This window comes from Schistocerca gregaria, chromosome 1, assembly GCF_023897955.1.
Source record: "Schistocerca gregaria isolate iqSchGreg1 chromosome 1, iqSchGreg1.2, whole genome shotgun sequence".
NCBI classification, from domain to species: domain Eukaryota; kingdom Metazoa; phylum Arthropoda; class Insecta; order Orthoptera; family Acrididae; genus Schistocerca; species Schistocerca gregaria.
Window position 1 is genome coordinate 994,894,238 of NC_064920.1, and position 23,583 is coordinate 994,917,820.

The window sequence follows — 23,583 nt, forward strand, 5'->3', positions numbered from 1 at the left end:
GCGACCGCTGCGGTCACAGGTTCTAATCCTGCCTCGGGCATGGATGTGTGTGACGTCCTTAGGTTAGTTAGGTTTAAGTAGTTCTAAGTTCTAGGGGACTGATGACCTCAGAAGTTAAGTCCCATAGAGCCATTTCAACCATTTTGAACCCTGCAGCATTATGGAGGGACCAGCCGCTTGCAAGTGTCTCGTTGACAAGTAGGGTCCGTGGCTAAGTGGGGCCAGCGCCACGCTCGAACCCTACCGTCAATTCTTAACGACTGAAATCGGGACTCATCTGCCCAGGTCACGGTTTTCCAGTCGTCTAGGGTCCTACTGCCAAGGTCACGATCCCAGGAGACGCCCTGCACGCGATGTAGTGCTATTAGTGAAGGTACTCGCTTCGCGTCGATTTTCTGCTGCCATAGGACATTTAAGTCAGATTTTGCCACACTGTCCTAACGGATACGTTCGTCTACGTCCCACATTGATTTATGCGGTAATTTCACGCAGCTCCACTTGTCTGTTAGCACTGACAACTCGAAGCAAATGCCAAAGCACTCGGTCGTTAAGTGAAGGCCACTGCGTTTTCCGTGGTGAAAGGTAATGCCTGAAATTTGCTATTCCTGACTCTGTGGATCTAGGAATATTAAGTTCTCTAATGATTTCCGCACCGGTGGTCTAGGGTTAACATTACCGACTAGTAATCAAATCGTCCGCGGTCCCGAGTTCGAAGCCTGCCACCGCTTAATTTTTGATTAATAATCAGCATCTTCGGCCGGAGACACCCGGCATAACTCATTCTCATCCTGTCATAGGCCTTGTGAAAGAGGGCGGAGGAAAGGTTCGGGGCACTCACTTGCAATTGGGGTGGAAAACTGCCTCTAAATGTTGAAGAATGAGCTATGATCAACGGCATAAGGATGTAGAAGGCAATGGAAATCACTACATTAAAGACACATAACGTGTACTCCCAGGACATCAGGACATGAGGTCAGTAATTGAAAAAAGGTCATAATGATGTTTCAAATTGTAAAAAATTTCGCAGTAGTCCCCCATTCGGAGCTCCAGGAGGGGACTGCTAGGGTGGAGATGACCATGTGAAAAAGACTGGATCATGTTCTACGAGTCGGGGAGTAGAAAGAAGCTTGAACGTGGTACGGAAGCTACGGATGCTAGGAAATCTGAAAAGGAAAATCCCAAGGCTCCATCTATATTTAGTAGGGAAAGTGAAGTGAAATGTAAATAAGAGAAAGATTTCTGGTCAAATGAGTGTGGGAGATGTTCAATAGCAGCAGGAAATCACCCAACGGGAGCAGGATTCACTGTGAATAGGAAGATAGGACAGAGAGGTCTTACTTTGAACAATTCAGTGACATGGTTGTTATTACCATAATCGACCAAAAACCAACACCGACAGTGTGCCGACGTCGCAAGCTGAAAATGAAGAGAGAGAGAAAGTAAATAAGGATATTGAACGGGTGATGCAGTACGTAGAGCGAGATGAAAATTTAATAGTCATGAGGAACTGGATTGATGTTGTAGGGGAAGGAGTAGAAGAAATGGTTACGTGAGAGTATGGGCTTAGGACAAGGAATGACAGAGGAGAAAGACTAATTTTCTGTAATAAATTTCAGCTAGTAATAGCGAATACGAGTACTCTGTTCAAGAATCACAAGAGGAGGGGGTAGACTTGGAAAAGGCAAGCTTTCAGTAGGATTACATCACGATAAAACAGAGATTCCGAAATCAGGTACTGCATTGTCAGGGTTACCGAGGAACAGATATAGAGTCAGATCACAATGTAGTAGTGATGAAGAGTAGGCTGAAGTTTAAGAGATTTGTCGTGCAGAATCAATCAGCAGACAAGTGGGATACAGAGGTATTAAGGAATGGCGAGGTGCGCTTGAAGTTCTCTAAGGTAGTACACTCCTGGAAATGGAAAAAAAAGAACACATTGACACCGGTGTGTCAGACCCACCATACTTGCTCCAGACATTGCGAGAGGGCTGTACAAGCAATGATCACACGCACGGCACAGCGGACACACCACGAACCGCGGTGTTGGCCGTCGAATGGCGCTAGCTGCGCAGCATTTGTGCACCGCCGCCGTCAGTGTCAGCCAGTTTGCCGTGGAATAGGGAGCTCCATCGCAGTCTTTAACACTGGTAGCATGCCGCGACAGCGTGGACGTGAACCGTATGTGCAGTTGACGGACTTTGAGCGAGGGCGTATAGTGGGCATGCGGAAGGCCGGGTGGACGTACCGCCGAATTGCTCAACACGTGGGGCGTGAGGTCTCCACAGTACATCGATGTTGTCGCCAGTGGTCGGCAGAAGGTGCACGTGCCCGTCGACCTGGGACCGGACCGCAGCGACGCACGGATGCACGCCAAGACCGTAGGATCCTACGCAGTGCAGTAGGGGACCGCACCGCCACTTCCCAGCAAATTAGGGACACTGTTGCTCCTGGGGTATCGGCGAGGACCATTCGCAATCGACTCCATGAAGCTGGGCTACGGTCCCGCACACCGTTAGGCCGTCTTCCGCTCACGCCCCAACATCGTGCAGCCCGCCTCCAGTGGTGTTCCGACAGGCGTGAATGGAGGGACGAATGGAGACGTGTCGTCTTCAGCGATGAGAGTCGCTTCTGTCTTGGTGCCAATCGTTCTACCATTCCTAGACCGGCAAGGGAACTTGCTGTTCCAACAGGCCAATGCACGTCCGCATGTATCCCGTGCCACCCAACGTGCTCTAGAAGGTGTAAGTCAACTACCCTGGCCAGCAAGATCTCCGGATCTGTCCCCCATTGAGCATGTTTGGGACTGGATGAAGCGTCGTCTCACGCGGTCTGCACGTCCAGCACGAACGCTGGTCCAACAGAGGCGCCAGGTGGAAATGGCATTGCAAGCCGTTCCACAGGACTACATGCAGCATCTCTACGATCGTCTCCATGGGAGAATAGCAGCCTGCATTGCTGCGAAAGGTGGATATACACTGTACTAGCGCCGACATTGTGCATGCTCTGTTGCCTGTGTCTATGTGCCTGTGGTTCTGTCAGTGTGATCATGTGATGTATCTGACCACAGGAATGTGTCAATAAAGTTTCCCCTTCCTGGGACAATGAATTCACGGTTTTCTTATTTCAATTTACAGGAGTGTAGATAGAGCAATAATGAACAGCTCATTGCGCAGTACATTTGAAGAGGAATGTACATCTCTAAGAAATGGTTCAGATGGCTGTAAGCACTATGGGACTTAACATCAGAAGCCATCAGTCCACTGGACTCAGAACTACTTAAACCTAACTAAACTAACAACATCACTCACATCAACGCCCGAGGCAGGATACAACTTGTGTTGTCCAGTCTCAGACAGAGAGGAAAGCAGGACCAGCAGCGCCTTAACACTTCTGTCGATGTTCTTCATTGTGAATTGGTCACATGTAAGCAAGGCATGTTCTGGCCATGTGTTGTATTATTGGTTGTACTCGTTATTTTCATGTAGTTTTAGATTTCACTCTATGTGTGCGCGCTGCCCTCATTTGCTAGGGACAGGGACAAGGGCCACAACACTGCTTTAACACTAGAACTTTGATACTGGACGTGTTCGTCAACGTTTGTAGCGCTGCTGGCGTAAGTGGATGCCAAAGCTGGCATCCTGGGTAAGTTAGCACATGTGAGGAACAAGGACTCTCGGGCATATCTACACTCAAGCTGCAGGAGAGGATTGGCCAATGGGTGAGCTGGAGAGGGCAGTCAGGCTTTCTGCTGTGAACAGGGCCTGCACTGGACTTCAACCCACTAGCAGCAAGAGATGTCTACCTCTAGTTGACTTGGAGACATCACGTTCTGTTCTTGGTGTCATGTGTGCAGTACATGGGGCTGAGAAGTGGTTGGAGGCAGTAAGTTGGGGGGAATTCAAACTTTTTTTTGAAGCTGGTATACAAAGAAACCATCTATGGAGCCTCAGTAAGGATCAGTGCAGATCAGGGCTGCTGTGTAGACACAAATAACCCACTGGGTTGTTGGGTCTTTCCCCAGGCGAGAGAAATGCGATTCCAGTGGGGACACAGAAAGGAATTTCCAAATTACTGGAGGAGCACTAACTAGATACTATACTGCGTAACAGCAATATTTTGGTAGATCGAGTGATGCAACATGGGGTACAGGGAATTTTATGGACTGTGGACTGACTGAATCGGATTTGTCAGTAATGTTATACAGCGATTTTCTATGCGAGACTTTTTTTTATTTTGTGAATTTTACTCCATGAGCGTGATTTATTTTGTGTATGCTATTATACAGAAGGTGACCATGTTATTATTGCATTGTGTATGTGAGTGATTTTGTTTACGCCTCTTTAGCGAAAATGGTCTTGTTATTTTGCTATATGATTTTGATCTATTTTGTATGTCATGCGGTTCAGAAAATAGTATTGAGATATTTGTTTAGGTAATGCTGTAGATAGTTGACAGTATCTTTGGTTTAGTGACCAGTTGGCAATGGGTGTGGTTGTAGATCCAAATGTAGTTGACTGCTAATGTATGTAGACACAATTAAATCAGAGACTTGTCCTGCAGTTGATTGCAGTAAATAATTTGTCTGTCACTTTCTGCCTGTGGCCAAGGACCACATATTACAAACTATTGTTTGAAACTATTACGATCTTATTGTGCCTGCTGCGGCAAGTCTATTTGAATTTGGGTTTGGTTATGCCACAAGTATTTTATGTTTTTATTTTCTTGCTGAGCCCTGCCTGCTGTAACGTGTTGGAGAAATTTTTTAATATAATTTCTCTTCTGTCAAAAACAATGTTTTATGTTTAATAATTTTCTTTTTGAAACTGATCCCATGCCTGCACAACCCTCAGCCTGAGCCCCACTGCACTCACATCTTATGCTGTAACAGGTAGCGTAGCGTGGTACTGTTGTAATGTACTGTTGTACTGTTGTAATGTGAAAGCGGTGCTGATAGACAATAAAAGCGGGTTAAAAGCTGTGAGTTGTCTGAGGAAGTTAACCTTGCATTACTGAGCAACTGTTTCACCAGGTATCCAGTCTAGCTTACCAAATTTCCAACCAGACTAACATTAATTATAATCTTTTAAAAGTCATACGAAAATTGGTGATACATATATAAAAAAGAGAATTTAAATAAAAAGAAATAAATCAGTTTATATTTGGAAATTTATTTTAACATTGATCATTGAAATTTCAGCATATTAAACTTGAGTCATAACTAAGCTGGTGCCTTATTTAGGATTGTGAAAATGTGAGTCTGTAATCTTACGGAACACATCAAATATGGAGCCAAGATTGGGAGACTGCATACAACACTGAATTCATAAAATAACACACGAATAACGTTGAAACATATGCAAGAGGAAATAAACCACAACCAACTGATTCAATTTTCACCCAAAGAAGTTACGTTCGTAGCGCAATCCTGTCCGTCATGTAATTGCCACACACTGGTATACTAAATTCATACTAACTCTCTGTGAAATCTTCCCGAAAAGAATAGCTGAGGGCTACTTTGATCATTACACCACATGCTTGACGTGGTCAACTTGGCTTACACAAAGAGTGTAGCTCCACAATAATTCTGATAACTAAAATAAATTAGATCGAAACGCAATTTACAACAGAAAACCTTGAACTGGTTACTATCGTCTTACTATTAACCTGATGGGTCAAACAACTGTATAAGCACGTGGTACTGGTCTCACAAAGTGCAGCCCACGTGGGTTGACCATAAAGAAAAGTTGCTATATTGAAAAATATTGTCAAGACGAGACGGTATAATCTCACGCACATGCGCATTTAAGGTTGATGATCTTAGAGTTACTGATCAACACGTGGTTCCCCTTTACTCACAAAGTAGTGACAAAGCAACTACTGGAAAATATTCTGAAGTTCACACGCGAAATACACGGCATTGCAATTTAAGATAACATTAGATATTTTAGAGCTAAACCTGAAATAAAGGTGATTAAAGTTTCAGTTAGGCTGAACTTAAGAAATCCATTGTCCTGCGGACTTAGCAGACACGCGCTTAGCCGGAGATCTTACCACTTCAGACGTTCGCCGCGGACAGACTCACCTGCGCTCCTACCAAGGGTGCTTCCGTATACAAGACGGAAGTGGCCAGAGGGGCAGCTTCCTATACCAACATGACAGGGGACGGACAGAACCATACTAAGGATAGAAACCTCTTTGCTTTTAGAAAGCGTAGCTACCTGTGTCGACGTTGGTCCTACTGTTCTCTAGCAGACTGGCTTGTCTGCTACCCTCAAGCATGCAACTAGAAATACATTTGCTCATTCATCCTCTCACACAGAAGGGAAGGGGGATGACAGTATCTTATCATATACAGTATATAAAAGAAAGCAGATGTAGGTTCCGTATGAGACTGTGTGTCATGAATTACATATAAACTGTGTTTAAAGTGTAGTAGTGTGACAGATCGTTCTTGTTTATGTGTAAAAGTAACACGTTCCACTACTCAGTCTCCTCGCAGATAGTCAGAAACGCCACAGTAAATTTAGAAGAGGAATTTATGCCGTAAATGACAACAGATTTAAGAAATCAACATGAAAGGAATCCAACAGAGACCTTTCACTGTGATTTTCTGGAATTGAGTCCATAGCTAGGCAGCAAGGAACGTAGACAGAGCCACTAGAAATGCGCCAGGCGTGGAGTGGATGTGCAAGAAGGAGGTCTTACATGACGTGACAGTCCCTGGGTGCATGGTCGTGGAGATATTCAGCAGGTCATTTGCGGGCCAGTATAGCTGACAATGGGCGAGCTCAAGGACGTGATTAGTGAGGTTAATATTGTTTCATTAGTGGTTATTGAGATTTAGTTTTGTGGTGGGGGAGGTGGATGCCGGGGGGGGGGGGGGGGCATAATGTACTAGATTAACCGGTGGACGAGCCGAAGAGCTTCATTTCGGTGGCGGCAACGAATGATCGCCTGAAATTATGTTGAGGGCTACAGCTACTTTTCCTGTGGCAGCGACGTCCAAGCAGTCTGAAGGTTGCCCGTGGAGCAGTTGGAGGCAGTGTGTTGTTGTAAAACCAATAACAGGAATCGTTGTCGTAGCTGGGACAACAGGGAACTGTCTACGGGATCTTGCTAATGATCACTGCGAGTTGTGGCCGTTATGTGGACAAAAGCAAACCGGTGGCCTGTTTGATGTATTTTCCCGGGCGAGAAGCCAGTGATTCACGTGGATACCCAGACAAGGGATTCCATATTACAAGAGAGCACTCTCGATGGAATGATGCAATATAGCACATGCTGAAGTGTACAAGTTATTCTTTGAGTGCATATCAGTAATAATATTATACACTGAAGTTTCGTGGCGTATTATGGCAACTGTGTGGTGGTACGCTGGATGTGCGAATGCTTTGTTTAAAAGAGAAAACCAAGTTGATTTTGTCATTTTTATATTGTGAGAGTGAACTATTTTGTATTTTTATATCGTGAGAGTGAACTATTTTGTATGAGGTATTGTGGAGAAGGCGATCTTGTAATTATTACCTTGTGAGCGTAACTGAGTTTGTTTATACCATCGTACGTAAAATTATGTCCTTATTGCGCTCTTTGAGAGTGAGTGATTTCGTATGTCATATTCTACAGAAAATGGTACGGTAAAATTTGCAAAGGTAGTACCGTAGATGATTGATAGCTTTTCTTCAGTAATTAGCTGGCAATGGAAGTTATCGTAGTCATTTTTCTGTCTGTGGACCGGAAGCACAATCTGTAAATTGTTAACTACTTTGGCTTTGTCTGTTTTCTGGGCTAGTCTATTTGAATATTATTTTCATTGTGCTAAAGGTATTTTATGCTGTTATTCTCAGGTATTTTATGCTGTTATTCTTTTGTTGTGCCCTGCCTCGAGAACTGTATTGGACGGTAAATTTTGTTCTCATTTCTCTACTCTCAAGATGAACGTTCTGTATTGAATAAATTCCTTGTAAAATGGATTGCCCTCCGACACAGTGTCAAGCCCAAACTCAAATAGTATCCTTCACTACAATATCCAGTGGCCATCATTTCCTAATCAGAGCTCTAAAGACGTCGTTTACTATGGAAAAATATTTTTCTTCTTTTTTTTAATAACTTTTTTTGCAGTTCGTTTTACCTTTGCGACCTGTCTCTCAGTCAATAGTTCACTTTGAGTTAGATCACACCCGATATAACTTTGCTCACAAGACAAAAGTAAATACGCTCGGTGTATGATTTTTTTCCTTATATTTTATCTGAATATATCTGCTAGAAGAATTTCCGACAGGGAGAGTTAATTTTGCGTATTATTGGCGGTTTGTGTTGATATCCATAGTGAGCGTAAATTTAGACAACTATTGCAATGGAGCCAAGATGCAGTTGCATATCAGATGCCTTGTAATTTGAAATTTCATTAGATAAATGTCTGAGCAGCCACCCAAAACCACGTGTTTACTGTATAAGCTATTCTGTGAAGCTCCGTATTGTGGAGTGCAGTGAGCAATGCAACAATACGTGACGTCACAGTGCGTGACTTGCAGTTCCAGTGCACAAGTTGACACAATAAAAATTCTTCATTAGATTACAAGAAGAAAGAATAAATGTCGGAAATGTTTCTGCAAAAAATGCACTGTAAAATTACAGATGCAAACTGACTACATAAAATTGTATGCATTAAACGTCGGGCGTTTGAATGTAAAATTATACTGTAATAATACGACTGTCTGACTAATAAACGAATTCTAATCTAAGCTTTACCTAAACTGAATCTGACAGTAATTTTAAAATGCAAAACTTAACTGTAAATGATCTTCTTGTATCGTGACTGTGATGTTAAAATGATCCTAAGAAATTTTGATATCTCACTTGTGGAAAAGGAAACTTTGAAATGATAGAAAACAGTGGAAATAAAAATGCAGCGTAACAGGGAACCAGCTTGGCGATAAAGCCTTATACACCAGAAAAGTGTTGTTACGGCACAGAGTAACACGGGTTCCTAGTTCTAAAATTTTTAACGGAGTTCATCCACATTGACTTAAGTTAGGTTGGTTACTCCACTATTAGCGGCGGACCAGGAAGCACGGTGATGCACGACAGAGGGGCAGCACAGTCTGCAACTACCCAGTAGCTGAGTGAGAGAGAGCACACGCAGCGGGAAAACAGAAAAAGACAGCGACTAAGCAAAATAACACGCACGCTCTTTCGCGTGGCGGGATGCCGCAAGAAGCAATAGACACGGCTAGGGGGAAACAATCATAGACCAATTCAACTAGCTGCTAAGAGAGAATTAAAGCAAGGGTAGCAGAATAAAGAGGCCACATGCGGTCGTGGCTAGTAAACCGAATATTACACAACTACAGACAGCTCTTTAAATACCAGTGCCCCAGCCCCAAGTAGGAGAGAGTGTTTTAGGTCCATGGGAACGACAGAGTCTTTGTCGATGACATTCCGTTCCATGACCTTTTAGAAGTCTTGTCTCAGATCGAAGAGCGCAATACTAATCAGACGGGGAGTGCCGCAGAGCTGAAGTCCAGTGACGGACTTGACGTCAACCGTTACTGATGGGGGAGCTGATGAATCACCAGCAGCAGCAGCAGCAGCACAGTACCAGGTGCTGAACTCTCTGTGTGTGGGACGGAAGAAGACCACCAGGGTTCCTGGCGGACCAACGTCCGTTACGCCTGGGTGCGCGGCCTACCAGGCCGGCAGTACTGCGTTCAACGCCTGCCGCCTACACTGCACCGCGGATGGGTTAGTCCAGCGAAGAAGAGGCACGGAATGGGATCGTGTCCACTCCCTCTGCAGTAGCAGCTATCTACGCTGTACCAGGCTGGGCATCCGTATCGCCGCAAGAGCAACGACGTCTCGCTGGTACGCAGGCTCAAAGACTGAGAGTCTGTCCGTGACCAGGGCAGGAGGCAACTACGGCCAGCAGTGCACCATCCTTTATAAAGTTGTCACAATAAACGATTCACTGTATAATCATGTTTTCTTAGCGCCACGAGCGCTTCCAGACGATTCCTGATATCGTGCGCAGGCGTCATCCGCTGCGCCCCTCTGTAGTGCAATGCGGCAACACAGGACTAGAAAATAAAACTTTCGTGAGGAGACGGTGAAAGACATTTCATATACTGAATTATGCCGAAGACACTAGCATTTAGAAACTATACTGCTAGTAATGAAACTTACCCCATGATAATAACAATCATCCTTACAAAAATCCGTTATTATTAAAAATATGACTCTGCCATGAAATTTCTTACTGAAATGGTAGAAGAGTGGCACATCTACAACTCTGAATGGAAGCCACGTGAATAGATAATTTCACTTGATGTTGTCTGGACAGTCCAACTAAGTGACCCGAACTAATAAAGAAAAATCACTGAAAATTTGCTTTTCAAAACTCATCACAGATCACGAGCACAGCGACAACATTTCATGGATACCTTCACACTTCTCAAATATGTTAATATATCCTTACAAAATCATATTCCCAAAATTCGACATCCTCTGCATTTATATCTCTGTACCCTGTTAGCTACTTCAGACCACATATCGGCATGACCAACACCCAAATCCCTCACTTACTTCTCACTCAGTGTTCCTGCCGACGACGTGCTACTAACAACCAAACATCACACTCCTTGTATTCATAATGTGTGTCGTACGTAATATATCGATAATTAAAGACTTCTGTTTGAAAAATATGCAGTGTCACAAATATGAAGTATGACACATCGAATGAAAAGTAGAGCTCACATCAGTTTCATTGAATAGCAAAAATAAGCTAAACCCATTACAATATGCAGCGTGATACACTAACTGATATAGGGGCTTTCCTTGAAAACCGGCGTGCGTCCGACCATGATGTCTAATGTGCCACATGATATTGTCACTACCTACAATGCATACACAAAGATCATCGCCAATGTGAAGTAACCCACATAACGTGAAACACTTCCAAACATTTCCTCATCCCTAGCCAGATGACGAACGTGGGTTGATAATGCACACCATCTCCTCTATAACCCCTTCGCTACATTCACTGTAAAAACTTCCTCCCTTTTTTCTTTACCCAGGAGCCTAATGATGATTCGTAGATTCTGACGTTTCCTCTGAAAGCATGTGAATCACCATCGGAAATCCTGAGGAGTTATGAGGAGTCACACAGTGAAATAAAAAGATGGTACATAATATCTGGATAAAGTGAGCATCACATATGTACGTGGTAGGTTCTGCCTTTAGGAAGTCAACCCGTACTACATACAAATATAAGAATAATTTAGCACATAACGTAAAGAACAGAAGAAGTTGATTGATGTATGACGTATATTCGCAAGACTGATGGAAAGCAAGCAACTGCACATGGAACTGTCGTGGTTATTCTCATGCAAGTGCGAACTCAAAGCGTAAATTTTTCCATCTGTTTGCTAATTTATCTCCCCTCTACATATTTCATGTAATGCTGCTACAACAGAATACGCAAACAGAGATTGGGAGCACGTCATGTGGATTTATGGTAGCTATTACTTCAAGCGATGTTCCGTGTGCAGATGCGGACGGAAGCAAACACAGGTCAACGGTCTGGTTACGACAGCTGTGAAACCAGTCGTACCGCGGAGTCCAACTACAGCCGCGGCAGTTGTGTGTCCTCTGTTATGCAAAGCGTGGTGTGCCTTTGTGCTTTCACTCTGCTACTTCATTAGTAAAGTAAAGGCACTCATAGACAACATAACACTGCTTACGAACACAGCGAGTAACAGATAAACATTTACAAAGTTTGGAGGAGAATTGTTAACAACAAAAAGGACAAAGACCCATGCAAAAAATGCACGAAAATCAACTGTTTTCGAGTTTTTAATGGAAAAAGTTACGACCCCAAGTTAAAAATTCATAAATAATCTTGACAATGTCATCTTCTTGTTTCTACAAAGCATGCACTCACATTATTTGTGAGAGTGTAAAATCGTTTCTCTTCTTCCCCAGCTGTTTAACACCCTTCCACCCGTGCTTTAGGGGTAGCGCCTTTGATTCATAATCAAAACGTCTTCGGTCACGGGTTCAAATCCCGCCACTGCATAGCTTTTGATTAGTAATTAGCATTAGCGGCCGAAGACTTCTGGCTCAACAAGTCACCCTCATTCTGCCAACGGCGTTGTTTAAGAGGACGGTGTAGCGGGAAGAGGATCAGGGTACTCTCTTGTCCTAGGGGTGGAAAACTGCCCCTAATAGCGGAACAATCAGACATTATGAACGGCGTGAGGATGTTAAAGGCAATGAAAACCACTGCATTAAAGACACGTAACGTGTATCCACAGGACATGTGGTCTGTAATTGAAAACGTGTCGTGGTGATCTCACCATTGGCAAAAGATTACGAAATGGTTCCCTATTCGGATCTCTGGTAGGGTACAGCCAAGGGGGAGGTTACCATGAGAAAAAAACTGAATAATCAATGAAAGGATAAAGTTCTACGAGTCGGGGCGTGGAACGTTAGGAGCTTGAACGTGATAGCGAAACTAGAAGCTCTGAAAAGGGAAATTCAAAGGCTCAATATGGATATCGTAGGGTTCAGTGAACTGAAGTGAAAAGAAGACAAAGATTTTTGATCAGATGAGTATAGAGTAATAACAACACTAGCAGAAAATGGTATAAAGAGGGCAGGAATAGTTGTGTATAGTAAGATAGGACAGAGAGCCTATTACTGTGAACAGTTCAGTGATACGGTTTTTCTTATCAAAATCGACAGCAAACCAACAGCGATTGTTCAGGTATACATGCCGACGTCACAAGCTGAAGATGAGCAGATAGAGAAGGTGTATGAGGATATTGAAAGGGTGATACAGTATGTAAAATCTAATAGTCTTGGGGGAATTGAAATGCAGTTGTAGGGGAAGGGGTAGAAAAAAAAGTTACAGGAGAATATGAGCTTGGGACAAGGAATGAGAGAGGAGAAAGACTAATTGATTTCTGTAACAAGTTTCACTAGTAATAGCGAATACTCTGTTCAAGAATGACGAGAGGAGGAGGTATACTTGGAAAAGGCCGGGTGATACGACAAGATTTCACTTAGATTACATTATGGTCAGACGGAGATTCCGAAATCAGATACTGGATTGTAAGGCGTACACAGGAGCAGGTATAGACTCAGAACACACTATAGTGTTGATGAATAGCAGGCTGAAGTTTAAGACATTACTCAGGAAGAATCAATACGCAAAGATGTGGGATCGGGAGTACTAAGGATTGAGGGATACGGCTGAAGTTCTCTAAGGGTACAGATATAGCAATAAGGAATAGCTCAGAAGGCAGTACAATTGAAGAGGAATGGACATCTCTAAAAAGGGCCATCACAGAAGCTGGGAAAGAAAACTTAGGTACAAACAGGTAGCTGCGAAGAAACCATGTGCAACAGAAGAAATACTTCAATTCATCGATGAAAGGAGGAAGTATAAAATGTTCCGGGAAACTCAGAAATACAGAGATACAGGTCGCTGAGGAATGAAATAAATAAGAAGTGCAGGGAAGCTAAGACGATATGGCTGCAGGAAAAATGTGAATACATCGAAAAAGAAATGATTGTCGGAAGTACAGACATAGCATACGGGAAAGTCAAAACATCCTTCGGTGACATTAAAAGCAAGGGTGATAACATTAAAAGTGCAACAGGAATTCCGTTGTTAAACGCAGAGCAGAGAGCGGATATTTGGAAAGAATACATTGAAAGCCTCTATGATAGGAAGATGTGATAGAAGAAGAAGCAGGAGTCGATTTAGAAGAGATAGGAGGTCCAGTATTTGAATCAGAATTTAAAAGAGCTTTTTAGGACTTAATATCAAACAAGACAGAAGGGTAGATAACATTCCATTAGAATTTCTAAAATCATTGGGGGAAGTGACAATAAGACGACAACTCACGTTGGTGTGTAGAATGTATGAGTCTGGTGACATACCACCTGACTTCCGAAAAAGCATCGTCCACACAATTCCGAAGACGGCCAGAGCTGACAAGTGCAAGAATTATCGCACAATTAGCTTAACAGCTCATGCATCCAAGTTGCCGACAGAATAATATACAGAAGAATGGAAAAGAAAATTGAGGATGCGCTAGATGGCTTCAGGAAAGTAAAGGCACGAGAGAGGCAAATCTGACATTGCAGCTAATAATGGAAGCAAGACTAAAGAAAAATCAAGACACTTTAATAGGATTTGTCGACCTGGAAAAAGCGTTCAACGATGTAAAATGGTGCAAGATGTTCGAAATTCTGAAAAAAGTAGTGGTAAGCTATAGGGATAGACGGGTCATGTACAATATGTACAACAGCCAAGAGGGAAAAAGAAGAGTGGACTACCAAGAACGAAGTGCTCGAATTAAAAAGGCTGTAAGACAAGACTGTAGCTTTTCGTCCATACTGTTCAATCTGTGCATCGAGGAAGCAATGATGAAAATAAAAGAAACGTCCAGGAGTGGAATTAAAATACAAGATAAGGGATATCAATGATACGATTCGCTGATGACATTACTATCCTGAGTGAAAGTGAAGAATAATTACATGATCTGCTGAACGGAATGAAGAGTAGTGAGAACAGAGTACTGGTTGAGAGTAAATCGAAGAAAGACGAAGGTAATGAAAAGTAGCAGAAATGAGAACAGCGAGAAACTTAACATCAGGATTGATGGTCACGAAGCAGGTAAGTTAAGGAATTCTGCTACCTAGGCAGTATAATAACCAATGACGGACAGAGAAACGAGGACATCAAAAGCAGACTTGCACTGACAAAACGAGCATTCCTGTGCAATTATCAAATATAGGTCTTAATTTGAGGAACAAATTTCTGAGAATGTACGTCTGGAGTACAGCATTGTTTGGTGGGACTGTGGGAAAACCGGAGCAGAAGAGAATCGAAGCATTTGAGATATGGTGCTACAGACGAATGTTGTAAATTAGGTGGACTGATAAGGTAAGAAATGAGGAGGTTCTGCGTAGAATAGTAGAGGAAATGAATATACGAAAAACACTGACATGGAGAAGTGACAGGATGATAGGACATCTGTTAAGACATGAGGGACTGACTTCCATGGCACTAGAGGAAGCTATGCAGGGCAAAACCTGTAGAGGAAGATAAGAGATTGTAATACATCCAGTAAATAACTGAGGACGTACGTTGCCAGTGCTACGCTGAAATGAAGAGGTTGGCACAGGAGAGGAATTCGTGGCGGGCCGCATCAAACCAGTCGGAAGACTGATGAAAGAAAAGAGAAACCGTGCTCAGATTATAGGTGATTGTCTGTTAGGTTCACATGTCCACTGAGAATGTATTACTGGTGCTGTCTAAAAGGACGTTATCCTGTCTTCGAGACTTAGCACTGGATACGGTCCTGAAAATAAGAGGAAGATTGTGATTTGTGCGTGACGGGGATCTAGCAGATTTGAGTCAAGTTATTTGAGAGGCCCTAGATGGTAGCCATTATGCCAGACTGATCAATATAGGGGATAATCCCAAAATAACGTGAACAGTGTAAGTAATGGAATGGCTGTGTTTGACGGTCATCAACGAAGGTAAGGTATGTGTTACACTGGCCTGTGCGTGTTCAATACGGGCTAGGCATCAGCGTAGGTTGTTTACGAATAGTGCACACTATGTATTTGCATTCAGAGGCCGAGGTCAACATGCTATGAAACACATAACAGTGTTCTAAAGAGGGCTCATTGTGTGGGCCCGATTAATTGGAGCATCAGTAACCAACACAGCCAATGTATTGAATGTTTCAAGAGCAACTCCTTCAACAGTCATTACCGCCTATACTAAACACGGAAAGACATCATCGTGTAAACGTAACAGTGGCGCAAATCAAAACTAAATTACAGAGATCATCGAGGGGTAAAATGAATTGGGTCAAGACAACACGTAACTACTGCGGCGGAAGTGACTGCAGAGCTCAGCAGTCACGTTCGAGACCCCGTATGTATCAACACTGTCCGTCGATAACGCCATAAAGCGCATATTCGTTGACGAGCTGCTATACCAAATCCATTAGTGACGACAACCAACACAAAGAAGCATAAAACATGGTGTCACGAGCCTAATTCCTGGACGTCTTAAGAGTAGAAACACGTCATATGGCCCAACGCGTCAACGTTTTCGTTATTTCCAACAACGGGCCAAATTTACGTCTGGAGTGTTTGTTCCAGCGATTAAGCATGGAGATGAAGATGTGATGATCGGGCAGCCATATTATGGTGTTCTGCTGGTCCCATCATAACTCTCAAAGGCCGTGTCACAGCCAACGTTTATGTGAAAACATTTTAGGTTATCAGGTGCACCCCATGATTCAAATGTTGTTCCCTAACAATGATGCCACTTTTGAGGACGATAACGCATCCATGCACACAGACAGGACAGTACAATCGTAGTATGAGGAGCACGCAACTGAACAGCAGCGTCTTTCCTGGCCAGCAGAGTTCCCGGACTTGAACATTATCGAATACTTGTGGGTGGTATTGGAGCACAGACTCCGGAGCAAATTTCTGCCTCCCTCTTCACTACAGTTGTTAGAAGAGTTTCTGATCGAAGACTCGCGAAACATTCCACTAGAGTCTATACAATTATTATATGCCAGTGTTCCAAGAAGAATTGCAGCTGTATTACGGGCAAATGGGAGTACAGGTGTTCACCTTATTTTGCCTATCCTCTGCAGCTGGTTCAAATGGCTCTGAGCACTACGGGACTTAACATCGTAGGTCATCAGTCCCCTAGAACGTAGAACTAATTACACCTAAATAACCTAAGGACGTCACACACATCCATGCCCAAGGCAGGATTCGAACCTGCGACCGTAGCAGTCGCGCAGTTCTGGACTGAAGCGCCTAGAAGCGCTCGGCCACCGCGGTCGGTTCCTGTAGCTGAGGTACAGTTTCATGGCCTGTACACTTCTCCTGCATTACCATATGTGTTGCTTACCCAGCAGACATTTGTAGAGCACAGATCTTTCATCAACCTCTCGTGATGCTGTGCAGTAACTCAATACCATACGATGACGTCTGACAAACTCTAAAGTCCATGAGTCCGGCTACAGCGTTGATGTGTTGGATTAGGCTCAGGGCATTTTGAACATTATTTCTGAGTTTATGCCGCCATTTTTACGACTGCCAATAATTAAAGGTTAACTCAGAAATATAGAACAAGAAGAATCTATAAACACTACCCAGGTGAGTGTCTTAATTAAACTCGAATGGAATATATACAGGGTGAGTTAAGTGACAAATCTTTTATTTCGTGAAAGGTTCCATACATCGAAACGACGTTTTTGGCAGATTATAGTAGAATATGGGGCACGTACTTTTATTACGTGAGCTAGAATCCTGACTCTAGTTTCGATCACGATATTGACGCAAGTATGATTTTTTAAATACATTGCTGGAAATGGAAAAAAGAACACATTGACACCGGTGTGTCAGACCCACCATACTTGCTCCGGACACTGCGAGAGGGCTGTACAAGCAATGATCACACGCACGGCACAGCGGACACACCACGAACCGCGGTGTTGGCCGTCGAATGGCGCTAGCTGCGCAGCATTTGTGCACCGCCACCGTCAGTGTCAGCCAGTTTGCCGTGGCATACGGAGCTCCATCGCAGTCTTTAACACTGGTAGCAGGCCGCGACGGCGTGGACGTGAACCGTATGTGCAGTTGACGGACTTTGAGCGAGGGCGTATAGTGGGCATGCGGGAGGCCGGGTGGACGTACCGCCGAATTACTCAACACGTGGGGCGTGAGTTCTCCACAGTACATCGATGTTGTCGCCAGTGGTCGGCGGAAGGTACACGTGCCCGTCGACCTGGGACCGGACCGCAGTGACGCACGGATGCACGCCAAGACCGTAGGATAATACGCAGTGCCGTACGGGACCGCACCGCCACTTCCCAGCAAATTAGGGACACTGTTGCTCCTGGGGTATCGGCGAGGTCCATAAGCAACCGTCTCCATGAAGCTGGGCTACGGTCCCGCACACCGTTAGGCCGTCTTCCGCTCACGCCCCAACATCGTGCAGCCCGCCTCCAGTGGTGTCGCGACAGGGGTGAATGGAGGGACGAATGGAGACGTGTCGTCTTCAGCGGTGAGAGTCGCTTCTGCCTTGGTGCCAATGATGGTCGTATGCGTGTTTGGCGCCGTGCAGGTGAGCGCCACAATCAGGACTGCATACGACCGAGGCACACAGGGCCAACACCCGGCATCATGGTGTGGGGAGCGATCTCCTACACTGGCCGTACACCTCTGGTGATCGTCGAGGGGACACTGAATAGTGCACGGTACATCCAAACCGTCATCGAACCCATCGTTCTACCATTCCTAGACCGGCAAGGGAACTTGCTGTTCCAACAGGACAATGCACGTCCGCATGTATCCCGTGCCACCCAACGTGCTCTAGAAGGTGTAAGTCAACTACCCTGGCCAGCAAGATCTCCGGATCTGTCCCCCATTGAGCATGTTTGGGACTGGATGAAGCGTCGTCTCACGCAGTCTGCACGTTCAGCACGAACGCTGGTCCAACTGAGGCGCCAGGTGGAAATGGCATGGCAAGCCGTTCCACAGGACTACATCCAGCATCTCTACGATCGTCCCCATGGGAGAATAGCAGCCTGCATTGCTGCGAAAGGTGGATATACACTGTACTAGTGCCGACATTGTGCATGCTCTGTTGCCTGTGTCTATGTGCCTATGGTTCTGTCAGTGTGATCATGTGATGTTTCTGACCCCAGGAATGTGTCAATAAAGTTTCCCCTTCCTGGGACAATGAATTCACGGTGTTCTTATTTCAATTTCCAGGAGTGTAGAATGGTATAATTCCTTTAATGGTATCCGGAAACCATCGAAAGAACGAGTACAGTGATATAATGATTGTTAATTCTGAGGTTGAAAATCTTCGAAGGAGAATCGGGGATTGTACTTAAGTTGAAAGGCAAGCCGCCCGAATTGCTCTAGTGCGCTCATGCCGGGCTATAGTGCTGTTTCAAGCGTTTCGTCTGTTTACTTGTCTGCGCTGCAGAACTAGCAGGAACCGTGCCGTCTGCCAGCACGTAATATCTGCTTCAACATTCTTTGCATGCAGACATATTCACCATTGACGGGAAGACAGACATTCTACCTTTAAACGGCAAATGTTATAGAAATACTGTCGAAACGATATGGTGGTGCAGGGATGTCTGTCCTTGCCGTCGCTGTACGTCGCAACAGACACATGTGCGAATTATTAGGTCACTGGTGCGAACAGACTGTCTGAACATGAAACAGAGGGCAAAGACGGATTTTAAGTGACAGAGCACATGAAAAAACTATTCTGGTTACGACGCTTATCAAGCCACATGCTGAAACGAGACTTACTGCCATGTTTGGTAGGTATCCATACGAGCAGCATTTGCATCTTCCACCGACATAAATTCCACACTTTTCATGTGTAACTCAGACACTCGGAGCATGTGATTTCAAAGCTCTGCAGCGCCTGGTACACGACACAATGTTCTTCTAAGTGTGCTGTTTACCTAAGAAGCAATCTTCACAAACCACGGCAGTGTAACGTGCACTGCTGGGCAGCTTAAAAATGCTCACTGGCTCCGTCAGGTACAACACCAATGACTGTGGAGAGGAAATGTACGGAGCAGCTTCGTAGAAAATTCTATTGTGGGACCTTACCTCACCACAGTGATGTTAAATGGAAATACGTATGCTCACTTTCTTACGAATATTATATCTGTTCTTGCACATGTACCATTGGATAAGCGACAGTGTATATGGTTTCACGACGGCTGCAGTGTAACATGACTCCCCAACTACATCACTCGAAAAACGCAGTCGAATCGCCAAGCATGCAACGGCATATCCTCCAATGTGGTTACATCAGTTCATTTCCTTCTTGACCGGCAACTAAAAATGATCCCTTGACTTCAATGGTAAATAATCTGAGCACGTGTTTAAGTGTAGTGTAAAAATACGTTACGATGAGAAAAGTCTTTATCTCGTGGGTGACATATCGACAGTCATTCAGAATCAAATGCTTAGTTTATTTAACGTATATTCCGTCTAATTTTAATTTTGAGTAATAGCTATAGAAACATGTGTCCCAGAGCAGGTGTTTTACATTTAAGTGGCAGTCAGGCAAGGACAAGGCAGATATTTTTTTTTGTTACTTAAGACAGTTAATACAGTACCGTCTTTTTTCCATGTATAGGACTGTTTATCATTATAATGTGTGAAGGACCGACGTTTCTGTTTCTGATTTGATATGTAGGAACAAACAGGCAGAGTTTAAATGAAAAACTGTCTGGCGAAAATGTAGTTGTTTCCACAAAACTCAGGAAACGCACACACATCTCAAATAGTTTTCCTATGCTCCATCTGATGCGACAGAAACGCCGTAGTTCCATTTACAAAAATCAGAGCTGACTCTGTATCTATATCGTATACGAAATGAGGCGTTACCTTCGTAGCCTAGGCCGGTTTCGCGGCATATAACGACGGACATCCATATGTATATCTACATGGCTACTCTGCAAATCACACTTAGTCTGTGTTATTCCAGTCTCGAACAGCACGTAGAAAAATGAACACCTGCGTACGAGCTCTGATTTCCCTTATTTTATTATAACGATCGGTTCTCCTTATGAAGGTCGGAGTCAGCAAATATTTTAGCATTCTTAGAAGAAAGTCGGTGACTGAAGTTTCGTGAGAAGATTCCGCTGCAACGAGAACCGCCTTTGTTTTAATGATTTCAACGCCACATCATGTGCCATCTCCGGAACACTCTTCCCTATTTCTCCATTATACAAAACGTACTCCTCTTCTTTGAACTTTCTCGATGTACTCCGTTAATTCTACTGGTAAGGATCCCACAACGCGCAGCAGTACTTCTAAAGAGCACGGACAAGAATAGTAAAGCCAATCCATTTAGTATATCTGTTGAATCTTCTCTACAACATTTCTTATGTCCGCTTTCCGATTTAAGATATTCGTAACTGTAATTCCTAGGAATTTAGTTGGATTTCCGGCCTTTAAATTTCATGGATATATCGTGTAACGTAAGTTTATTGGATTCCTTTTAGCTCTCATGTGGATGACCTCACGCTTTTCATTACTTAGGGTCAACTGCCAATATTCTCAAATTACAGATATCTTATCTAAATAGTTATGCAATTGCTTTTGATCTTCTGACGTTCCTACACGACAAACGACAACACCATCTGAAAACAACATAAGACGGCTACCCAGATTCTCTCCTATTTAGGAGAGAAATAGATAAGGAACAGCAGAGGGCTTATAACACTACATTGGGGAAAGCCGGAAGTCACTTCCAGTTTACTCGAAGACTTTCAGTCAATTACTACGAAATGTGACCTGTCTGACAGGAAATCACAAATCCAGTCTCATAACTGAGATCATATTCCATAAGCAAGCAGTCTGATTACAAGCTAAGGTGTAAAAAGCCTTCTGGAAATCGAGAAATACAGAATCAATTTGAACACCCTTGTCAGTAGCACTCAACACTTCGTGTGAGTAAAGAGCTAATTGTGTTTCATAATAACGTTGTTTTCTAAATCCGTGTTGACTGTGTGTCAAGAGCCGGCCGCTTCAGTCCGGAACCGCGGTGCTGCTACGGTCGCAGGTTCGAATCGTCCCTCGCACATGGAAGTGTGTGATGTCCTTAGGTTCGTCAAGTTTAGGTAGTTCTAAGGCTAGGGGACTGATGACCTCAGATGTTAAGTCCCATAGTGCTTACAGCCATTTGGACCATTTTTTTGAGAACCTTTCCCGACCCTTGCTCTCAACATCATAACCGTAGAGCCACGTCTCTTCATTAGTTATGATTCTCTTAAGGAACATCTCGTTCTCATTTACGCAATCCAAAAACTCTTCAGAGATAGCGAGGAGAAGATCTTTCTGGTCTTGACTCATGAGCCGTTGGACGAACTTGCCGGGAACATGATGCATTCCAAGATGCTCTGTCAGGATTTCATGACATGATCCAACTAAAATTTTCCATTCTTCCGCAATCTCTCGGACAGTCATTCTCCGATTGGCACCCACAGTTTCGTTGACATTCCTGACATAAGCGTCATCGGTAGATGGCGAAGGGCGTGCTGAGCGAGGGTAATCTTTAACTTTCGTCGGGCCACTTTGAAACCGTGTGAACCATTCGTAAGACCGAGTAAGGTTTAAACACTCACAATCGTAGGCTTTCTGCATCATATGAAGTAAGTATCTGTAAAGGTTGTCTTGAGTTCCAAGCAATATTTAATGGAGCTCGTCTAACTCTGCCATTTCGAAATTCGCAAACTGTGCAATACAACGTTCTATCCTAAACTGCAGGGATGTCAACCGCATTTCGCTCCAGCACATCATTGGCGAGGAATTACGAATGTTCCGGAATGTTCAGAATAGACCCCGTACATCAGTTGTAGCAAACCCTGTTTCGATATTTGGAACTGTTCACGAAATGAAAGGGTTATTGCGTTTTCGTGACTCACCCTGTATACTGTGAGCTTCAGCGGTACATGCTAGTGAAGCTCACCAACTGAAGAATATTAACAGCATTGATATAGGTACTATGAATCATATAGACATTTTTCAGATAGTTGGATAGCGGAATTTCATGATTATAAAAAGCATGTGTTGATGAGGCGATCAGGAGAGACGCACCATTAAGCACTGTTCCAGGGGCAATGGAACATTTGAAGCTACTTGAGTGGCAGCAGTGACGATGTCGTGGCTCAGTAACGATCATACATTCGGACTGCCATCTTCAAAATAACCCGAATGTGCTATCGTGCTTTGTAATTCTTTTTAATCTTAATAATAAAACAATAAACGTTATAGGACATATTTGTAATGGTTTCTTTCGATCTTCGTCCCAGGAATTTATGTCCAAATTTTGTGAACATATTTCTGATACATCAACCATTTGACTGTTTCAGTGTCGTCTCATCAATAAAGTATATGCTTTCATATTTCTCAGTTCTGTAAAATTTTTTGTGCTACAGAGCCAGTAAATACGTTCCCTTTGAGGGAGCTTCAAATTTTCGATAATGTGCTTGAAAAGAAGCGACAGCCCACCTCAGAGTCACAGAATTACCCACTCTGCAGCTTAGATAATGACAAATATTGTACTGCCGTTGTACATATCAGTACTTGACGATCTCTTTCTCTCTCTCTCTCTCTCTCTCTCTCTCTCTCTCTCTCTCTCTGTCTCTCTCTCTGTCTCTCTCTCACTCACTCGCTCGCCTCCCTATGCAGTGCGCTTCCGTTACCTAGTTGTCACATCTGAGAAATATCTACCTGATTTGGTTTTGTATTTGAATTCAGTGATACAAATAGTCTTTGTTACCTTTTTCTGTGTATTTAATATTGTCCAATCACTAAACCTTGTTTGTAAGGGCGTTTGAACACTGTACTACATCTGCTTTATTCAAGTTTTAGTGCGATTTTTTCTTAGTTGTGTTGTACAGTTCATGCCCTGCCCTGATGCTTTAACCATGATAACTTTGACAGAGCGGGAAGTCTATGACTTTACACCATATTAGCAGGAAATGAAATCTAAAT